We start from the raw sequence: 14,649 nt of genomic DNA on the forward strand, positions 1-14,649 counted from the left end.
GTCCGAGTTAACGTTTAATGGAGCTCACCCTACGACATTATGGATAGAAGGATAGTGTGCCGGCACAATCCGGACACCCTGCTACACCGAAACACTCTGCTGCACCAAACTCCCTGGTACAGCTAAACACTGGCACGATTGCGCTCAAATACACACAAACTCTCGCTCGGCCAGTTGGTACACAGGTTGTCAGTTGTGGGGGACGCGGGCCCCCGGCTCCCCCCCCCCGGGGGAGGGCTGATCTCGGGAGGGCTGCGGGCTCCGGACTCCTCGCTCGAGTGAGAGCAGCCGCTACTCGACTCCTCGCTCGCGGTGAGAGGGCTGCCGCTCTCCGGCTCCTCTCGTCGCGCCGCAGCCCCTCGGGTCCGCGGGTCCTGTTTGTGGGGCATAGCTCGGGGCTGGCACGTGGCTGCCTGGAATCAATCCGTCGCTTCTCAGCCACTCAAACGCGATGTCTCCGCTCACACAACCCCGCGCACCACTCACACGAACTGAACGGGGGGTCAGGGGTCAGAGGGCAATGACGTCCTTCGCACATGCGTTGCCGCCGATGCAGGGCAATGGAGATTGTTTAAAGGACTGCCGGGCGGGGATTTGGAGTCAGTTTTAGAGCGACACACCAATCGCACGCGCGGGACGGGGGGGTCGGGGGTTAGAGGGCAGGGACGTCACTCATACACGCATAGCCGATTGGGGGGCTGTATTGGAGATTATTTAAAGGGCTGTGGGGGCGGATATTCGGGATTGGTGTTAGCCCGCAGTCACGAAAGCTTTAAATCGAAATTTATGTTAAGTGTAATGTGTTGGTGTTAATAAAGTGTTGCCTCCCAAGAAGTTGTGTGCGCCTATCTCAGCCCATTACATATAAGTGTAGACATGATTATGTAATTCTTGTGTTCATACAAGGGTAGTGACACAGCGCTGATTGCTGTCCAGCAGCGGCAACTGCAGTGGAAAGTTTGCACACACGCCGTTGAGCATATATACGGGTATGCCGGCCGGGCAGAGGAATTGGGGCAAGGGTCATGGAAGACCTCATAGGGAAGCCTCTGGAACCCTCTGGTCGGTTCGAGAAGGGAGGCGTGGATAGGGCAGAGCCAAGCCGCGCCGAGTAGAATATAGAATATAATATAAGCAGCGGAGAGCGAGAGCTCCGGGCTGCCGGTTCTGGGAGTGGACTCGTCTCGTCGTCGCTGTCGTTGCCACCGCATTCGCCCAATCATTGCGTGGCCAGACAGTAGCTGGCCTTCTCGGTCGACGCCGTCGGTGCAACACGGACAGGGTCGTGTCTAGGCCGGGCTCTATGGCAACGTGGTCGAGTGAGGCCGGAGTTGGTGTGAACAAGATAATAAAGAGACGATGTCTCCTGCAACTACCTCGTCTTCGACAGTGTGTGCGACACACACCACACGTCGGAAGGAGAACACTTCACAAGTATAAATGCTGCCTGTGTCAGTCGAGTCACATTTGCTCTAATTTATTTTGGTGACCTAAGACAGGAGAAGCAAAATGCACTTCTTCAGGAAGTGATATTTTTTTCATAATGCAGAGGCTGTGCCTGATACACATCTTTCATGTGTTGTTTGGCAACCCTGGTGCCCAGTAAACGCCATATGGCCAGATCTTTGCATTGAATTCCAAGTATTAATTCCTCCATACTTGTGCACAGTTGAGTTTTTATTCCATTCCCTTCATGAACCATGTCTTTGAACTTTACATCATAGTAAGATAGTACATGCCGATGAATAATTAATAGATGCTTGAAAACATCTATCCCCAACCATCTGCCTGTGTTTGGCCTAAAACCCAATCACCCAGAATGCCCAAATTCACCTTACATACTCTAGGAATGTAAGCAGGTTAATGCTTGGATATCCATCACAATCATCACCCCCAAATGTGAAGACATGTCACGAGACTCGCTGACTTTTCTTAAAATACTTGAGAAATACAAATCATAGCTGAATATTTTCAATTCCATGTGTATAAGCCTTTGTCTCAGATTTATTGTAAAATAAATATACATGTACAATATAAACATTGAAATATCAGAAAATATTTAATGTATGTTGAATTTCTTTCACACTGTACATAACCAATCATGCTAAACAAGACATGATAAAAACAATCCAAGTCATGGGTTGCATACAATATGCAACTTTGGTTTATTGATTACAAGTTACATAAAAGGTTCTGAAATTTTACAATACAGGTATAGTGCAATCTAAATAAGCAAATGTACTTTTACAGTGATTTCCCAAATGTTTATAACTACACAAATACTAGCATGTATGTTCCCAATAAAGTAGTCACCTTCCAAAATGGCTAAAACCAAAATAAGTTTAGTTGTGCTCACAATATTTTTCACATATCCGTTCTCTTTCAAGTGACATTTGAGTCTGCATGGATTTGCTGTGCAAAATACTGCTGCAACCATTCACTAACTCCAACCCTGAACGAACTTCATCACATTTTTCCAATACTTTGTTGTGGCACTGCCATTAACAGGGCAATTACTGTGCCCCATGGGCCCCACAAGTTCACAAGTAATTGCGATTCACACCACAGCACCTGAAGTACCATTGATGTTTAACAACCATGAATTAGCAGGACCAAGCGAACGTATCCTTCTGAGTACAAACCTCGACCACCGCCTTAAAATGCAGCCATCCTTGTTCTCCTTGATGGTGTCAACCAGCTCTTTCAGACGCGACAGGTGGTACACGGCCCTGAGAAGAGACACGATTGAGAGAAAATTACTTGGTTGACTTATTATCATGGTGGAAGCCAGAAAAATCTCACCAAGTCTCAGGCGGGTTTGGCAGTGATATTTTGCAAATTTCATCAGCGAGTGGTATGTGAGAGGAAATCGGAGAACCCGGTGAAAACAGAGGGAGTAAAATGCAAAACTCCGGATATAGATTCAAGATTCCATTGCTGTATTACTAACTCCTGGTTACCTAGCAGCCAAAATCTATAATATATGCTATTACCAAATAGTCTCCCATCCAAGTAATAACCAGGCTTACCTGCTTAGCTTATAACATTCATAATCTGACATCATACTTAGAGGCGGTGCAGCCTCTATGCTGTGCGTGAGTGTGAATATAAAGATAAATTCACAATGGCGTGGAGGGGTTTTCCCAGGGACGATCAGCCCCTAGGAAGACGTCCGTGTTGAAGCTGCCCGGGGAGGGGGCCTCCAAGCCGGGGGATTCCAACTCCATGCGCGCCCTGCTCAGCAGCTCCTCCAATGAGGCTGTGCATCAAGAATCACGCATCGCACGTCACAACCACAAGGGTGGCCGCTCAGTCGTCTCTGTGAGAAAAGACTGAATATGTACCTGAAAACATATGAAATGTCATCTGCTATATACAGACTATATATATACACACACACACCTAGGGATCTAAGGTCCTCTGACACGGGCTCCTCGTTGGCTACATTCGTAAGGCCGGAGATGTCCAAATCTTTGAGCCACTCTGGGTACTTTGGTCTGCTTTGCGGGCTCTGAGCGGCACCTGCTCTCTTTGTGCTGGTATCCGTCTCGTGGCTGCTGGTCTGGGAGTCCACATCGCAGTCACGCAGCCAGGCCGGGTACCTGAGCTCAGGAATGCTCGTGATCCCCGACACATCCAGCTCATCCTTTTGGCTTGTCAACCACCTGGGATAGGTACTTGTCGCACAGCCGCCGTTCGGCAAGTGCTCACGCCTAGTTGCTTCACTGCTCCGTAAGTACAACAAAACATTCTTCTGGTTAGAAAAGAAATAATTTTTGGGCTTTGCCGACTCATTTAATGGCATCAGGGCCTTGTTGCTTCTCGCTGTTGAGCTCAACCGTTCAGTTGGCTTATTGCCCCTCACCAATGATGCGCCGAGGCTGTGCGCGGTGACCCCGAGAGATGACCGCTTGCCTCTGTGCGACACTGCGAGGTCTCGGTGGGCGCCAGGCGAGCGGAACAAGGACTTGGAGGAACCGTCAACTGGCGCCTCTAGGAGCTGGTCCGTGGTTAGACTGACCGTCGGGCTATAAGCCATGACCGCTGCAGCGCAGCAGTGAGGCTGCACGTGCCCGAGATGAGGTCCTCCACAGGCAGCATGCCACCTGCAATGTAAGACCCACAGACATTTTACTGGTACACAATGAATTTGCTCTCCCCTAGATTCCTTGACCCCTGAACGGCAATCCTGCAATGTTGCCTTACTTTGCACCATCAGTAACTAATGATGTTATCCATTTGTGGAGTTTGTGAGAATATGGGATAAATCAGTGCATGAGCTGTTATTGTTTAAACTTCAGATGTGTCCAGTCTAGGATCTGCAAATTTTGACACAAAGGTTGGAGGATCACTTAGATTTCACAAACTTTACAAACGCGATAATCAGTGAAGTTGCTGGAAGATGACAGGAGAAAGAAATGCATGCACCGACCTATCTGTTCAGACCTATGCTATCCTCTCATATGCGTGTGCTTACTGTGGATAGTTTTCTCTGACATAAAATCAACTCATTAATGGAATTTGCCAAGCATCCCAGTGTGGGACTCTCACGAAAATGTATCTTTAGACCTTATTAAGGGTTTTTTTCTAGGGGAATTACATTACATTCATGATAGCATAGCATAATTGACAAGCACCCAGTACAAGCAAATAAATGGGGTTCTCCTCTCCAATTATCCCCCCTCCAGTCAACTAGCTTCGATACCTTATGAGACCTCCTTTGCCAGTAACAAGATATAGTAATAGGTTTTTACCCTTTTATCTCGCACAAAAACTGACACCTTTATACAAGGGATCATGTTTGCGATAACCACAACGCAAGTAGTCAAAATGCAAACAAGAAGACGCTAAGAATAAGAAGACGCCTTTTTGCGTCTTCTGGTCCAACACCAGTGGAGACTGGGATCTCAGAAAAGCCATCTCGGGTGTGGACCAATCAAATTCAAGGGCAGTGCATATTATCAGAGTTGTCTTTTTTGTTTGCATTTTGACTACTTGTGTTGTGGTTATTGCAAACATGATCCCTTGTATAAAGGTGTCAGTTTTTGTGCCAGATAAAAGGGTAAAAACCTATTACTATAGCTTCAATACCATTGCACCGCGTGCACACTCGATAGCCACTCGAGTGCAAGCACCACGGAGCGATTCCTCGCGTGGTGAGAGGCGCAACCCACCCTCATCCACACTGTGCATCCTCCTCTCCTCCGCGCGTCTCCGCTCCGCCATGCTGCGCGGCGCTGGGCTCTGCACGTATCCTGGGTGGCGGTGACGCACAGATTCCGCTCTGCTCAAAGTCCTCGATGTAGGCGTCCAGCGCACCGCTCGCCTACGAGCAGCACTGCTCTCCGCACACCACAGGGCTGCGCTAGCCCCCGCTTCCGGTCCGGAGCAGCGTGCTGCCCAGGCTGCCGCGAGGGCTTGTGTCCGTCACCGTGCTGTCGCCCGAAGGGCTGTTTGTCTCACCACCGTTGCAGTACATTTTGTACGATTTGGGATGCCTGGACCGGATGGGGCCAGGGAGAGGAATGGCTGTGGCTACAAGGTCACCACTGGTCCTGGTATGGGGGGCACCATGAGGAGCTGCTGTGTGCGGAAAGTGGGTCCGCTGTCGCAACGCGATCGCATGGGCCAGTGTCGACCACTTCGCGTTAGGTCTCTTAAGCTACTGTGGCTGTTGTCCTTTTTTCAACAAAAATTCCAGCCTTTCCCATGGTTTCCTTCATCACACCTGCAAGCTCTATGTACAATTGAAGTGTCATAAATGCACTACCTGCCTACTACTACATTATGAATGATATACATTTAAGAATTAGCTGGAGACAACTCCATGTTTAAATCACACTGTATTCAAAAGAGAAGGCTTAACATTTAACATTGGTTAACGTTTGGCATGCACACCTGCATATAAAAAAATTACCGTACTACTAATACAATGAATGCTAAATATTAAGTGGTATTACAGTAGTATGACTACTTATATTTATATATTATCGCACCTCCGAAGAGCACGGTTGGCTTTGTACGATGCGAAAGAGGTTCAACACACATACAGAATACAATACTTTCCGAGCACATTATGCGTACCGAACCTCCAAGTTCCTTACCCTACCCTGAATAAGAATGTGTGCGGAGTACAGCTCCTTTTTAAATCCATTGCTGGCTGACAGCTGTCCCATGCTATGCAGCTCCCAGGGGGAGGGGTTATTTACCATACTTCACCACGCTGGTCAGTGTGAGTTTGGTGATGGCAGGGGGCTATAGAAGTGCATTACAACCATGTACTGAATATTGCTGCACTGATGGCAGGGGGCTATAGAAGTGCATTACAACCACGTACTGAACATAGCTGCATTGGTGGCAGGGGGCTATAGAAGTTCATTACAACCACGTACTGAATATTGCTGCATGGATGGCAGGGGGCTATAGAAGTACATTACAACCACGTACTGAATATTGCTGCACTGGTGGCAGGGGGCTATAGAAGTTCATTACAACCACGTACTGAATATTGCTGAACTGGTGGCAGGGGGCTATAGAAGTGCATTACAACCACGTACTGAATATTGCTGCACTGATGGCAGGGGGCTATAGAAGTACATTACAACCACGTACTGAAAATTGCTGCACTTGTGGCAGGGGGCTATAGAAGTACATTACAACCACGTACTGAATATTGCTGCACTGATGGCAGGGGGCTATAGAAGTACATTACAACCACGTGCTGAATATTGCTGCACTGGTGGCAGGGGGCTATAGAAGTACATTACAACCACGTACTGAATATTGCTGCACTGATGGCAGGGGGCTATAGAAGTGCATTACAACCACGTACTGAATATTGCTGCACTGGTGGCAGGGGGCTATAGAAGTACATTACAACCACGTACTGAATATTGCTGCACTGGTGGCAGGGGGCTATAGAAGTGCATTACAACCACGTACTGAATATTGCTGCACTGATGCTCGCCACGTGAGAGCCACACAGCAGGACAATGCTATACTGTACAATATTGAAATGATTCTCCTACAAATACTAAACATTATTGTCTTAACAATCAATACTACTTTTAACATGAACAATAACTAATAAATGCACGCGTAGTAATCGCCGTGCTAACCCTTAGCGTGCAATGTGAGCAGAACTTGTGTTGTAAGTCGTACCCAGTCCATTACCGTGCCACACACTCCCATTAACAAACCAACGACATTTACTGAATGTCCTCCTCCTTTACACGGCACAACCAGACAACACTTTGCACACCGAAGTGTCCAAGCCGCGTGCTGAGTGAAGCAAACCCCATTCAATTCTAGATTTAAAGCTTTCGTGACTGCTAGGATCCACTCTTTGGTTCTATTGGGTAAAGTCACGTAGGTGAAAATTGTTATTTTATTTTCACCTACGTGACTTTACCCAATAGAACCAAAGAGTATAAACCCCATTCACTCTGCGCTCAGCGTTCAACAAAGTTGAACCTGGCTCGCCCTCACGCCTGCCCATCTCTCTCCGTCTCTCACCGGAGATTATTCGTCCAGAGATCCGTGTGGATTATCCGTGAGGGTAGTTAAAGGTCGCGGTTATTCGGAGAAGTTTTTTTTATTAATTTTCCCGCCACAACCGCCGCGTCGCCAACGGCCGCTGAAGGCGATGTCCGAGACGCGCGGCCTGCGCATGCGCACTGAGGGTTGAGAGAAACCTGCGGGGAGGGGCAGCGGGGGGCGGGGAAGCCGCCGCCGTTGGCCACACCCACATTCTGGCCACGCCTATATTGAACCGACGTCACGGTGACATCATTCTGGGTCGGACTTTATCGTGGGCTGGCTGTGCACGCGAGGAGCTCCTGACTTCTGACTCTGAATTCGAGAAAAAATCAAAGATTCACGATGTCTACCTTCGTCGAGATAGGTAAAGTTTAACGTTAGTGTTAGAGATGTGTGTTTGTGTTAAATGTTGAGCCTGTGGACAAAACTGCTGGGGATGTGCCAGATGTCTCCATCTAACGTTAAGGAGGTTGGAGCCTGGATAGTGCATACCAGGTGTTACAGGCTACATGATGGGAAGCAGAAGGCATTCTAGTAAAATAGGTTTTTGTTTGTACGTTAATGCTCCTACTTTTCCTTTACCAACCCATACTCACTTTCATGGTGAAGTATGTGCAAATAACCAACACGATTCGTGCGATCGTCAAGAGGCTCTCCAGCAGGGGATTGGCAAAAGGCCGTACAGGAGCAGTTTTGTGAAAAATCATTGATTCTTTCATAATGTACATCTATGATTTATTATTATTGTTCATGTGGGTAACCTCGGCGAGGGGAGAAGCAAGGTCGGGAAGAGCGGGGGATGGGGCCGCTTTTGACCACGCCCATATTTAGGTGACGTCACGCCCTTTTGCTGTGACGTCACTATAGCAGGGAGTTATCCTTGGCTGGCTGTGCATGAGGAGCTCCCGAGTTATAACTCACAAGATCTGAGATTAGACCAAAGATTCATGATGTCCACATTTGTTGAGATAGGTAAAGTGTAATGTTCGTGCTATGACGGGGCTTTGGGCCAGTTTTAAATATTGAGATCTCGTCAGTGTTTTAATCGGACGCTCAGCAGGGTTTGAGCCAGGATAGTGCATAACAGGTCTAAAAGTGTGGTGTCGGGCTACATGGTGGGCAGCAAAGGGCAGTCCATCAAAATTGGTTGTACTATACATACTATACGTCTTAACCAACCCACATTAACCAGAGTGGTGAAATGTGGATTTTAAGCTTTCGTGACTGCAAGGATCCATACTCTTTGGTCCCTTCACCTGATGAAGGCCACTTGTTTTGTGGCCGAAACGTCGTGATTGTTGTACATTTTATTTATTTATTTTTCCCTACGTGACTTTACCGAATAGAACCAAAGAGTACATATGTTATCTCCCGCGCAATATGGTATCTCCCTCGCAAGATGTTATCTCCCACGTAAGATGTTATCTCCCTGACAAGATATTATCTCCCTCACAAGATGTTATCTCCCTGACACGATGTTATCTCCATGACAAGATATTATCTCCCTCGCAAGATGTTATCTCCCTCGCCTCGTATGCAGGAAGTCCGTGAGTTCGATCCAAATTGTGACGCCTGTAATATTTGGAGTTTGCGTGTCTCTCTCTCTGTCTTCTCGTGGCCGCGTGGATTATTCCCTGGGTCCTCCGGTTGTTCCTTTAACATTTAGAATCAACGTGCTTTCAGAGTTATTTGGCTGCTATAAATTTCCACGTGATGCAAATTATTTTCCACCTCGCTACCAAGCCGCGCCAGGGCAGTGCCGAGCCAGCCCCGTGTGGCTCTCAAGGCACCAAGTTATGTTTCTACTGCGGAACCCGAGCCGTGCCACGGACGTCACGTGTGACGAGCGCGTCGAGACGCATGTGGGTGGTGTAGTGCAGTAATTTTCTTTTTTTTTTTACTCGGGGGTACGCGGACCCCTGGGGGCTATGTGGCAATGCCCCAGGGTGTACGTTAGATAATGTATAAATATGTGAAATCATATCGGACATGAGTCATTGGTGAATAGTCATGTATGAATCGGACAATGTAAAGTAACTACGATACAATTTGTATCCACGTGGTAACCTGGAACGATATGAAAGCACTTTCTAAACTCACTGATCGTACACAATGCGGGTTTACAAGAGCAGCCAGGGAACTAATGACGTCTCGCGTGCAGAGCGTCCGTTTAATTTGTTTTTATTCGCTTGCAGTTACTAGCAGCTGGTTAGGATATACCTCTCACAAAGTGGACAATTGGTTAAAATATTGACGTTCATTATTCACACGTTGATTTCTCAGAACCACGTTGGGTCAAGGGGGGAGTGGGGGGGGCTACTCGGTTTAAACTAAATTCAACAACGAGGGGGGGCACCGGTAGCCAACAACGGTTGAGAACCACTAGTGTGGTGTGCGCTGGTGTCCTTACCGTGCACTCACCGAATGTCACGCACAATGTACGCGTCATTATCCCCGCCCCTGGCCCTGCTTGGCCCCAAGCCATATTCAGACACCGCGTGAGGTTAGCGTATCCCGGTTTTTGGTTCTAGCGCAACATGGAAAACGGCCAGTGGAGAACCAGGCAATAGAAATGTGGGAGGCACTGTTGGCACATGTTATCCCGTGGATACAAAATGCAGGTTAAGAGGAAGAATCGAGGCACGGTGATAAAAAAAAAACGTGATAACCCAGCAGGGTTTGAGCCAGGATAGTGCATAACAGGTCTAAAAGTGTGGTGTCGGGCTACATGGTGGGCAGCAAAGGGCAGTCCATCAAAATTGGTTGTACTATACATACTATACGTCTTCACCAACCCACATTAACCAGAGTGGTGAAATGTGGATTTGAAGCTGTCGTGACTGCAAGGATCCATACTCTTTGGTTCTATTGGGTAAAGTCACGTAGGTAAAAAATAAACCAACAAAAATCACGACGTTTTGGCCACAACACAAGTGGCCTTCTTCAGGTGAAGGAACAGAACTGTCGGGACGACAGCACTTCAATTGAAATGTGGTCAAGTAACCACCATGATCTGTGTGGTCACGGGGAAGCTCTCGCAGAAGCTGACAAGCTTCCATCTTGGCAGTAATCATGTTGCCTCTTTTTTACTCTCAGCGTCTCTGCAGCGCTTGCCGCGCTCGCACTCCTCGCCCCATTCACCCCCACCCTCCCCCTCTCTGACTTATTTAACTACCCTAACCCTGGTTTCTCTCCCACTTCAGTAAAACAGTTTCCTTGCTGTGGTTGTCACACCTGATGATGAGTGCTTGTGTTGCATTCGAAACGTCGTGATTTATTTCTATTTCTATTTTTTTTTCACCTACGTGACTTTACCGAAAGAACCAAAGAGTATAGCTGACAAGCTGTCAGGGCAAAAATGACTTTGCATATTCCAACTAATATTTTTTGCCCTGGTTTGTGTCTGACCATGCTGGGCACGGCTTTGTTAAAGTGTACGATATTCAATGGGGTAAAAGTCCCCTAATGGTAATACAACTTTATACCACAGGTGTACTCACACTGGAGCAGCGTCGACATTTATGAGAAAGCTTTACACATGAGTACCATGTGCGGTTCTTTACCGACATTCCCATCCCTGCACCTGCCTCCCCTGTCCCTAATGCAATGAACCCTCTACCCCCACATTACCTATGCAGAGCTCGTGGAGAGAATGAATGAGGAGGAGGGAGCGGAGGGGCATGAGGCTCAACCTTCAACGGTGCCGCAAGACTTTTCGACGTCATCATTTCAATCTACCCTGGCCCAGGTACGATGCGGCACAACGTGGATTTGCACAGCCTATAAATTAACTTGGCTAATGTCAAAGATGGGAGATTCCTGGTATTTACAGATTTAGTTGTTGTTTGCATTCGCCAACTAATGGGCCCCAAAGTGTAGACATGGCTGCTCCTCATTTATAGATTTGCAGCCTTTGCAGCAGTGCGTTTTGGTGACTATACTGTGCTGATGAATCCGAATGAGGATTACACCGGTCCACAGTTGCATATCACTGCATAACTGCTGCTGTTAGTCTGTCACATTTGCTCAACTTTATTTTGATGGTGCTTTAAGATAGCATTACCACAATGCACTTTAGAAAATACTGATGTTTTTTGTATAATGCACAGGGGCTAGATGCTTTGTGTACACATTTCTCCAGGTCTCTGGTTTCCTTCCATAGCTAAATGACACAGTGTAACTGGTATTGGCCAAACGTACCAATGCTGAAAAAATACATGCAAATTATTCAATTGGAATTAAACTAAGCAACTTCGTTCTCGACTGCAAAAAAACAGAACTTGGTAGGACCCTCCTTGAAAATAAAAATGTAAACTCATTGAGGTTTTCCTGGGTAAACAAGTACAACATCATAGCAATAAACAACTTGCATACAAATAGCAGATTAACTTATGTCCTGATACATGTATCATGAGCTTATGAATAAATATACATTTCATGCATAAGCTATTACATCTCTCATATTCGTGTGTGTGCTTGCCTTTGCGTGTAGGACACTGTCTACTTTTGCGATGGAGTCCGTCGGATCGATTTCATCCTCGCGTTCGATGATGAGGTCCATTCTCAGGACGCCATCAACAATCAGGTGAGAACGAGGAACCTACAAATAATGCTCCACCTTCCTGCACCCAGCATTATCACCCCTCCCCACGTGCAACACCACACGCCTCTAAACCTAGGTTTGACGCAGTGGTGCCAGCTCAGCTCTCTGACTGCTGAGTCACCCTGCCACCTCCATACGAGTCTTAAGTCCACAGTATACATCCTTTATCAAACTGTATCGTCAACTGCAGACCACGCTAGTCAATGAACGCTAGACTCCCATCACTCAACTCGCACATCCATACCCTGAACCATACGCCTCACTGCTTTGGCGAACAACAATCAATTATCGTTACGTATCACACTCCATCCACAACTCCTCAATAAATACACCACTTTCATATTGCACACACCGACACCCAGACATAACTTACAGGATATATGTAATATCCACATTCTAACTGCCAAATGGAAAACTATTACAACAGTGCTGAAGTACCCAGTATGCATTCTCTGCAATATTGATGTTTTTGTTTATTTTGTTGCTATTGTACCCACGCACAATGGATCTATCTCCCTTGTAAAATAGCAAAGCAACTAGCTAAGTGAGACCATCCCTGTAACAAATAAGGTGAACTCAAACAGTTGATTGACAAAGAGCTGTGCAAATTTTTATTTTATTAAGGTCTGCTGAAGTGACACCGACTGAAGCAGTTCAGTGATGCTACTTTGCAGAGCCATTCTCTGATTGATTCCCATGTGAGGCTCTACTCACTGTAAGAGTTCAAGAAGTTTCCTCACCTCTTGACTTGACTCCCACAGTGACACCACTGAGAACAATGTATAACACAGATGGTGAATTTTGTTTGACAGAAGAAGAGGACCGAATATCAGGCAAGCCTGATGAAGATGGGGCTAGATCTCGAGATTGAACCCAAGGAGGTAAGTTTCCTGCGTGTCTCTCTGCTATAGATGACAGACACTGTATACAAATAAAAAGGTGTTAGACTGTGATTGCTTCATAATATCACTGCTGGCATACATTCCTTGAGTAGGAGCGCTAAAGATCCCCGCTGGAGGGTATATGGCCTACTCTTCTATGCTTGCCAGACGTCTTGAAAGAGATAGCGAATACCCATACTTTACCCCACCATGCACAATCTTAAGATGGATTAATTGTGGCTTACCCATTTATACTGGAGGGTATAACAGTCTCCACCTTAATGTGGCATGCCAGCTATTTATACTGTAGTAATAAGTGTTCGATAACTGCACGTACATTATGCAATTTGCTTTTGGGTTGTGCCACACGTTGATCGGCACGAGGTGCTAACAACACGTGACACAAGCACGAAAATCCACGCGGCCGTGGACACTCTTCCAAATGAGACCATCCTGTTCCCTTGAACTCTCACCTGGTCAAACAAAGTCTAATAAATACAACTAAATGCACTCATCTAGAGTCTGACGATGAACTTCGTGCCATCCACTAGGAGTCGGTGAGCGGACGCACCACCTTTGTGAAAGTACACGCGCCATGGAACCCACTCACCACCTATGCCGAGATTCTACACATCCAGGCAAGATTCTGATGGTCATTGTAATGATGATCATGATGATGCCGATGATTGTGATGATGATTGTGGTGATGATTGTGATTATGATGGTGATAATGAATGTGATGACAATAATGTTTGTGAAGATTCATCATGGTTGTGATGATAATTGCGATGATCATGCATGTGATACAGAGTATGATGGTGAGGGTGATGATTGTGATGATTATAATTTATGACGTTCAACGATAATAATCGTAGCACTGACATTACGAGATATCGAGAGACGTAAATATACAAACGGATTAGAAAAACGTACATTTGGAAAAATATGCATATTAGCAACATATTGACTCTTTTTAGAAAAGTGAATGGGCTCGGGAAGGGCACGTTGCTTGAAGGGATGATGTCTGCTGGCCGAAAATGACATTGGAGTGGCAGCAGAAGGAGAGAACGTGCCCAAGATGATGTATATCATAGAGATGGCGAGATAAGATTGGCTCATGTGCGTGTGCTCATGACTGGGGATATTGGTGGGACAACTTGAAGAGTGGGTGGGATATGCAGTGGAGGCTTTTGGCATATTAATTGTTGCATTATAGGACTTGTTGTATTATAGGACTTGTTGTATTATAGGACTTGTATTATAGGATTTGTATAGAATGTTGTATTATAGAACTTGTTGTATTATAGGACTTGTTGTATTATAGGACTTGTTGTATTATAGGACTTGTTGTATTATAGGACTTGTTGTATTATAGAACTTGTTGTATTATAGGACTTGTATTATTATAGGACTTGTTGTATTATAGGACTTGTTGTATTATAGGACTTGTTGTATTATAGGAATTGTTGTATTATAGGACTTGTATTAGAGGACTTGTTGTATTATAGGACTTGTTGTATTATAGGACTTGTATAGAACGTTGTATTATAGGACTTGTTGTATTATAGGATTTGTTGTATTATAGGACTTGTTGTATTAAAGGACTTGTTGTATTATCGGACTTGT

The sequence above is a fragment of the Petromyzon marinus genome, chromosome 17 (assembly GCF_048934315.1).
Source record: "Petromyzon marinus isolate PM22_M1 ecotype Great Lakes invasive population chromosome 17, UKy_Petmar_22M1.pri1.0, whole genome shotgun sequence".
In the NCBI taxonomy this organism is placed as follows: domain Eukaryota; kingdom Metazoa; phylum Chordata; class Hyperoartia; order Petromyzontiformes; family Petromyzontidae; genus Petromyzon; species Petromyzon marinus.